We start from the raw sequence: 9,080 nt of genomic DNA, 5'->3' as shown, positions 1-9,080 counted from the left end.
GAGCGGAGGCTGCAGCCCGGCCTGCCCGCCGCAGCACACGCAGCAGCCTCAGTGGGGCGGGGGACGGCGGGCGGGGCTCGGGCCCAGGGGTCCCCAAAGCGGTCCTCTTGCTCCCCGGCCGGCCGCGCGGGGCCTCCGGGCCTTGGGGCTCCGAAACCCTGCGTGGCTCTGGCGGCCCCTCGCCCTCCCGGTGCCCTTCAGGCAGCGGCCGCCCTGGTTGCGCGCTGGCAGGGCCGTGGCCGTCTCCGGGACCCCTGCGCCCCGGGCGCCCCGCCGTGCGCCTCCTTTGGCAGCAGCGGCAGCTGCCGCAGTGCGAGGGTGACTTGGAAGGTTTCGCGGAAGCTCCGGAGGGCCTGGGACCACTCCCCCCCGCCCCCGGCAAGGAGGCATCGGCGGGTCCGGCCTCCCCGGGCCCCGAGGTGATGCAGAGGAGCGCCCCAAGTCTCAGGGGGGGCGCCCGAGGCCGCGTAGCGCCGTCCGCGCGGGCAGGAGCCAGTGGGTGCTGCACCCCCCGGGGGACTCCCGAACGTTCGCAGAGGCGGAGGCCGCACAGGGATGCTCTCCCCTCCCCCCCCCCCCCGCCCACGGAAGCTGCTCCTTGGCTCCAGAGGGCGGGGGGGGGGGGGGGGGACGTGGTGCTCAGTGACCCGTAAAGCCTGGGAGGGCGCCCCTACAGGTGTGGCCACTAACCGGACGGGCTGCTTTCCCGTGCCCGATCCAGGTAGCGCGGGCCGTGCGCTCTGATGCGCGGCCGGAGGGGCCGCAGCTCTCGTTCCCATTTGGCTCGCTCTCCTGGCCCGAACTGGGCGCCCACAGAGCAGGGGCCTCGGTTTCCTCCTGGAGGCCACGGTGTGTGCGTAGGACACACGCTGTTCCCGAACATCCCTAATGAGGGACAAAGGGCACCTGGCACCCAGACGAGCCCGGCGACAGCCCCCAGAGCGGCCGGGAAGCCGTGTCTGCCTCTGCAGAGCAGCCGAGCTCCTCCTCCTGCAGCCATGAGGCCGGCGGGCCTGCTCCTCGCCCTGCTCTTCTTTCTGAGCCGAGTCCTTGCAGGTAACCGGAGCAGCTCTGCCCAAGCCCTGGTAGAGTGCGGGCCCGAGACCTTCCGGGCAGCCCGGAGGAGCCGGCCCCAGCAGGAGGCCCTAGGAAGTCGGAGGCCTGGGGCCCAGCCCTGCGGATGCCTGGCTCATCAGTGAGCAGCTCCTGCGGGGCTCTCCGCAGGGGGTGAAGTGAGGTCACAGGTGTTTGCTCCTTCACCCAAGATGGATTTAGGCAAGCGGACCTGCAGTGTCCAGATCTAGATAACCAAAAGCAAATGGGGCATTTTTCTAGTAAATCTTGGTTTCCAACATCCTCCGCTTATTGTAGAAAAAGTTAGTCTCCAAGGTACTGGCATAAGAGCCACACCAGAGCTGGAGGGTCCCCAGCAGAGGGACTGGCAAGGGGACCTCCTTGTAAGGCTTACTCCAGTCTACAACATGCCCAATCCTTTGTTCCTTTGGACCGTTGGTCTCCTGCGCTGGACTCTGCCCTTCAAGGCTCCATCGCAGCCCCTGGCTCTTCTTCTTCTTTGCAACATTTTAGTCTTCTACAGTAGAACTTAAACACAGACGTCAGAAATGACCCGGTAGCAGAGTGTGTCCTCCTGCGGTCAGCATGCAGACAGGGGTCAAACAGGTGTAGTAGGGTGACCTGCACAGATGTGCAATGGGTGGGGCCCTCCTCACTTTCACCCAGGGGAGTAACAAGACACCCAGAATGGGTCATTACATTTGCAGAACTCGGGACATGTGGGGCAAGGAGGAAGAAGCATCTTCTTGCTCTACATCATGTAGAATGTCTTCTTCTCTGTTCTTGAGAATTCAGGGCCTCAGGGATGAGGGATTATTAAAAAGCAGGCATAGATGTATGGAAGTGGAACGTCCTCGTGTAGGTGAAGGAACTGTGGTTGCTATGCTTTACGGTGTTTGCAAAAGGATGCTTCCAAAATTTCCACCAGAAAATATAGTGGGAGGCCTGCCTGTTCTTGGTGAATCCCAACTGTCTAGCTAACTCTGGATCTTAAAGGATTGCTTGCTGCTCATGGGTAGGGCATACTTCAGATTTGTGGGGAGGGTGCAACTGGGGAGTTGCTTGCAACTTGACTTCAGGAGACCTAATCTGGTGGAAGCAGGGGGGGAAGAGTTTCCGGTGTGGAGAGTCTAGGCGTGGGAAACGAGTGCAGTTAGACACCCACAGTCAGGGACGCCCTTACCAGGAAGCAGGCATACAAAGAAAGCTGTGATGGCCCTTGACTCCCAAGCTTGGTTACTGTACTGCTCAGGGGAGAGTCGCCACGTCCCCAAAAGAGAGCCCTGGCACCGATGAAGGAGAGATTTCCTAAGTGAGATTTAGGAGAGGAATAAGACATGACCAAAAAGAAAGACAAAAGCCCAAAGCAATGCAATGTTTGAATGCTTCAGGCCCTAAGCTGTGGAGGCATAGGGGGTCTGGAGGAAAATCATGGGGCAGCTCAATACTGAGAGTGTTTGAAGCTGTCTATCAAGGCTTTCATCCACATCTTTCCTTTAGTAATATTCTGTATACCCACTAACCCACACTCACAAGAGTTTTAGGGTGAACAACAGTCTGGGACTGTACTTCAGGGCTGAGGTTAAGCGACCCCATGCCGCTGGGAAGAGCTAATATGTAGGAGCCTCACTGAGCCCCTTATGAATGAACTTCAAAATGCTTTCTCTTATTTAAAGAGAAGAATAAGTATTTTTTAAACAAATGCAAGAGTATTTTTTAACAAAACAAAAAGAACATTTATCTTTGTTTCAATGAGCACAGAAGCTATGAGAGGTCAGATACTATAAAATCATTCACTGTTGTTGATAAGATTCAAAAAGGTCTTGATGATCTAGTCTATTTTTCATATTCTACAGAGGAAAAATCAAAGCCCTGAAAAGTGAGTGCCTCCCCCAAGCTGACAGAATGAGCTACCTGTCACTCAGGGCATGGTCTTCACCTCCACCCTAAGGCTCCATTGTGCTGCTTCCTTTTTTCTGACTCTAGAGAGCGGTGAAAGGTGATGCCATATCCAATGATATTAAAAGGAGCACGTAAGCTGGTGACTTCATTTTTTTTTTAAAGGTTATATTCATTTATTTGACAGAGACAGCGCATGAGCACAAGCTGGGGAGCAACAGAAGGATGGGAGAAGCAGGCTTCCCACTGAGCAGGGAGCCCAACTCAGGGCTCGATCCTAGGACCCTGAGATCATGAAGTGAGCCAAAGGCAGATACTTAGCCAACTGAGCCATCCAGGAGCCCCTGGTGACTTCAACTTAAAAGATAAGTGTCTACATGGCTTTGCTAAAGACCCTTCTGATAAGTACCTACTAAGTGGTATCCTCACTAACCATATGGGTTGGACGGAGGAAAGTCCTTCTCGTCAGGAAATGAATGCTTTTAACCAAGTCTTCCAAACTTTGAAAATGGATTCATTTTTGTTGTTGTTGTTATTGTTTTCACTGTCACTGAACCAAAGTAAGGGAAAGTAATGTGATGGTTAGAAAAGCAAGAGGCAAAAAACATTTCCAGTAATCCACTGTACTGGAATACGGGACTATAGGACACAGTCTATGTGGTGGGGCAAGGGGGTGTGGTGGCTTTTCCTGCTGCCCTTAGGTGTCATTTGCAGTGGGACTAAAGCTTTTCTTTTGGAAGCCAGGGTAACAGAGGGGGATACAGAGTGGGAACAAGAGGGGGGGGATTCAATGGAACTGAGGCCACAGACGTCTCCCATTCCCCTCCATCACAAAAGCATTAGGTGAGCTTGGATAAGTTGCTCCCTTTCCCCTTGCCTCATTTCCTCATCTGTAGGATAATTCATGAGATCAGATCATCTCTTATGTTCATTGTAACTCCAGCTTATGTTTTGGAAGCAAAGAGCTAGATACGACATTGCGCAATATAAACGATTCACTAGCAAAGAACTAATAAAAATGAAAAGTAAGAAAAATGCCCTGAATAGGACTTGGATTCTTACACCCGAGTGATGGTGTGTCATCCTTTACAAAGCTCCTTTGTGATGTAAAAATTTAATGCTCAGTAGTCGACTGCAGCAAAATTGCACACCTAATGCCAAGACATGTGCACTGACAGTAACAGCCAATTCCCATACAAACATGTTACAGGATGAGCAGGAGCCGTGTCTTAATGATTTTCCACTCACTGACTGAATGCCCATTATGTACCAAGGCTTCAGTCAGGTTCTGGTATGTACAGGGAAGAATAAGCTGTGATTCTTGTGCCCAGAGAACTCATCATTAAAAAGTGAGGTCAAACAGGAAACCACACCATCAGAGAATGGAAGAAGTCCAAGAATGATGGGGTGTTCAACAGTGATTTATCACATAAGACAACTCATGTCACTGGTTCATCCTCTATAATATACTCCTTTCCTATGATCCTAGTGCCAATGGGCCAGTTTTAGCCACAGTAATGGGGCCTGTGTATATAGTAGTTGAGTTAATTTATAGATAAAATGGAGAGATGTACAGTCTAGGGATTGAAAAACTTAGATTGCAGCTCCTTTCTGCATAGTGCTCAACACTTAGGATGATCATTGACTTGAAACAGAAACACCTGGGGGCGCTCAGTCAGTTTAGCCTCTGACTCTTGGCTCAGGTCAGGATCTCAGAGTCATGAGATCAAGCCCTGAGTTGGGCTCTGGGCTCAGCAGGGAGTCTGCTAGATATTCTCTCCCTCTACCCCTGCAACTCCCCTCACTCATGCTCTCTTTGTCTCTCACAATAAATAAATAAATAAATAAATAAATAAATAAATAAGCAAACAAACAAACAAACAAATAAATCCTTAAAGAAAACCCAAGGGAAAAAAAAGGTACCCTTAAAATTATTTCCCAGTTCACATTTTGGGTAAAAATCTGATGTAGATCCTCACATCTATTAAACAATGGCCTTGTGAATCTTGAAAAGTTGAATTCAACTGAATGCATTTGAATTTCAGTTCAATCCATTCAATAGGCATTTACTGAATTTATATAATGCCCTCTACTGATCTGAAGGTCTTCAAGAACTGGCCTTTATGGGACAACTGGGTGACGCTGTCAGCTAAGCATCTGCCTTTGGCTCAGGTCATGATCTCAGGGTCCTGGAATGAAGCCCTGCATTCGGGCTCCCTGCTCCATGGGGAGCCTGCTTCTCCTTCTCCCTCTGCCCCTCCCCCTGCTTGTGTTCTCTCACTCTCTCTTTGTCAAATAGCTAAATAAAATCTTTAAAAAAAGAATTGGCCTTTGTGTTTCCCAATACAAACACCTAGAAGTGCTGGTTGTGGGTACTTCTCTTAATGTCAGCCAAGAGCTTAAGAAGTTGTCATGGAAAAGGTCCACTTTATTACATATGAAGACGACTTGAAAGTGTGCCCCCCTTTTGAAACTGAGCACCCCATCGTATGTAGCTCACCCCACAACAGTAAGCAGTAAAACACAAATCAAATATTATTCGACGTTTTTAACAGCTATATTTGTTTAGCCCTTACGAAGAACCACTTTTGAGAGCAGGCTTGCAACCTGAAAGGCCAGTTCAGACGGGCAAGGGGTGAGTGAAGTATCTGACGTGACTGGGACACTTTCTTCATATTTTATATGTGGGAGTGTTGTCTGCCTCCAGGAAGATAACCTCACTAACAATTTCCCTGAAGCATCTTCGCTTTTTAGATCTCTATTTTCTTCCACTTTTCAAAGGTATACACAGAAAGATTTCTCTAAAAAGTTTCTTCTGCTTTAGGAAAATTAGCAGCACAAGACTGAAACTGAAGAAAACCTATCTCTGCCATCAGTGATAGGAGATGAGGAGGAAAGACTGGCATCAGCACAGTCCCCAGAGACCTGAAGGAGGCAGGTCATCCCGGTGGAGGCTTTCTTACCCAGATGCCCCAGATAGTGCCTGATTTTCAAGAATGCCCCAAATCCGGGGATCCCCGGGTGGCTCAGCAGTTTGGCACCTACCTTTGGCCCAGGGCACGATCCTGGGGTCCCGGGATTGAGTCCCGTGTCGGGTTCCCGGCATGGAGCCTGCTTCTCCCACTCTGCCTGTGTCTCTCTCTCTCTCTACATATATATATGATATATATATCATATATATATCATATATATAATATATATATCATGAATAAATAAATCTTTTTTAAAAAAAAGAATGCCCCAAATCCAAATTTGGAGTGAAGGCATATTTTTTTAAGTGTTGGTTTAAGGAATTAAATAACAACAACAATGACAAAATCTGCCCAAGATTGTTTCCAGACACTCCTCCTACCCAGTAATTCAATAAAAATTTACGGAGACATAGTTACAATAACCCTCTTTTCCGTGCAGCCAGGGGCAGATTCAAGGAGATCTGTGCGCATCCAAATGGCTCTTGCCAGGAGTTTTGCCTGGAAACGGAAATCCAAGCCGGGAGGTGTTTAAATGGCCACGCATGCTGCCGGCCCATGGTGTTCGAGTCCATCATCGAGCCTACTACACCCAAGGAATGATCAACTCTTTTTGAAGCTTTGTGTTTCTTTAGATGTTTTATTCTCTATTCTGTGTGCTCTCTCTCCGTCTCTTTTTCTGTCTTCTCAAAGGGATTCCTATTGAGACCTGAATAAATAATAAAGCAAAACTAGCAAACACAAGACCTATTTTAAAAAGTCATTTTCACTCCATTACTGTTTGGTTCCCATCTTTCTACTGGGTCTGGACAAGCTCCCCCAGCCACTTCATCTGAGGACACTAATGGCCTTCCAACGGGAAAATGCACTACCTCATTCCTTGCAGCCTTGTGGGGTCTCCCTCCCTGACAAAGGGGCGATGTCCAGGAACTCACACAATTGGATTTCCCCACACCAGTCAGACTCTACCAGAAATCTGAATTTGTAGACAGAGCAACACCCACCCAGATACCAAATAGTCTCTTCTACATCCTTTCTGAAGGTAGCACTCTGGCCCATCCTTGTATTCCTGGCTGAGATCTATGGAATTTCTCAAGTTACCACCTTTCACTGGGCATGGTCTTTTGGCTTTTCCTTACATCCTGTAAAGCACTGCATGGCTTCCAATGCCTGCTGTAACAAATCACCACAGATTTTGTGACTTAAAGCAAGACAGTTCATTATTTGAATAGTTCTGTAGGTTAGAATTTAACCAAAGATCCAATGACATGGATCTCAATGGGTTAAGATCAAGATATCAGCAGGACTTAATTCCTTTCTGGAAGCTCTATGGTTCCCTTCCTCCATGGTTGGGACAGCAATGGGAACTATCACAGGCAATCATGCTTCACCCATTTAACAGGCTTGAATCCTTCTCACATCCTCACATTCAAAACTTACATTCTGCCTCTCTCTTCCATTTTTTTAGGAGCCTTGTCATTACATTGGGCCCACCTGGGTAATCCAAGATATTATCCCTATTTTACGATCAGCTGATTAGCATCCTCAATTCCACCTTCCACCTCAAACTACTTTGCCATAGGAGGTGACATTATTCACAGGTTCCAGGGACGGATGGCTGAAGAAAATGTGATATAAGTGTATACACACACACACACACACACACACTGGAATATCATTAAGTCACAAAAGGAAGGGAATCATGCCATTTATTACAATATGGATGGATTCTGATGGCCTTACACAAGTGAAATAAGTCAGAAAGAGCAAGACAGTGTTTGATTTCAAGGGGAATCCAAATGAGAAAAAAAGAAAAAACAACAACACCTCATTGATATAAAGATTGGCAGTTGCCAGAGGCAGGGGTGGGGGATGCATGGTGAAATGGGTGAAGGAATCAAAAGGTACAAATTTCCAGTTATAAAATAAATAAGCCCTCAGGATATAATGTACAGCACCATTACTACAGTCAATAACACTATATATGTGGAAGTTATTAAAAGAGTAAATCTTAAAAGTTCTCATCACAAGGAAACAAAATTTATAACTGTATGGTGATGGATGTTAAGTAGATTTACTGTGGTGATCACTTCACGATATATACATATATTGAATCATTACTTTGTATAACTGAAACTAATATAATGTTAGTAATTATATCTCAATAAAAACATTCTTTCTCAGTTATCAGTAACACAAGAGGCCGCTTAGTAAGCATATAAAAGATCTAAATAATACTACAATGAATTTAATCTAATTAATCTAATTTTAAAATTTTCACACAACCACAGCAGAAAAAACATTCTTTTTAAGTGTGCACTTACCAATATAAACCACAAAATTTTGTTTTGGCATGGGAAACAAAATTATCCAAATCATACAAAGTGGGGATCCCTGGGTGGCGCAGTGGTTTAGCGCCTGCCTTTGGCCCAGGGCACGATCCTGGAGACCCGGGATCGAATCCCACGTCAGGCTCCTGTGCATGGAGCCTGCTTCTCCCTCTGCCTGTGTCTCTGCCTCTCTCTCTCTCTCTCTGTGACTATCATAAATAAATAAAAATTAAAAAAAATTAAAAAAAAACAAACAAATCATACAAAGTGTATCCTGTGACCCTAACAGAAGTAAAATAAGAATCAATATTCAGTATCAGGAAAATTCTCATCTATTTGGAAATTAAACAACACACTCTGAACAAAAATGAGTAAGCATTTTGAATCAAAAAAAAAGGAAATCATATCATATCAGACTGTATGAGATAAAGCCAAATTAGCATTTGGAAATAGATTTATAGTTCCTATTTGCTAATATTATCTAAGAAGAGCAAATTAAATCTAAAGAAAGTCAGGAGGTTAATAAAGATAGTAAGAGAAATTAATTAAACAGAAAATCAATAGGGAAGAAAGATGAAATCAAAAGTTGGTTCTGTGGAACGATGAAAAAAATGCACAAACCCCATACAGGTTGATTTGAGAGAGAGTCAAGGGAGAAACAGAATACAAATAACCAGTATCAGTAATTAAAGAAAGGAGCCAGAAATTACAGATCTCAGATCAATAAGCAGGTCTTATAAGACATAGCTTTAGGTCATCAAATTCAACAACTTTGGTGGAACAGGGTAATTTCCTAAAAGAAACAAAC

This window comes from Canis lupus, chromosome 16 (genome assembly GCF_003254725.2).
Source record: "Canis lupus dingo isolate Sandy chromosome 16, ASM325472v2, whole genome shotgun sequence".
In the NCBI taxonomy this organism is placed as follows: domain Eukaryota; kingdom Metazoa; phylum Chordata; class Mammalia; order Carnivora; family Canidae; genus Canis; species Canis lupus.
This window is presented reverse-complemented; position numbering follows the sequence as displayed.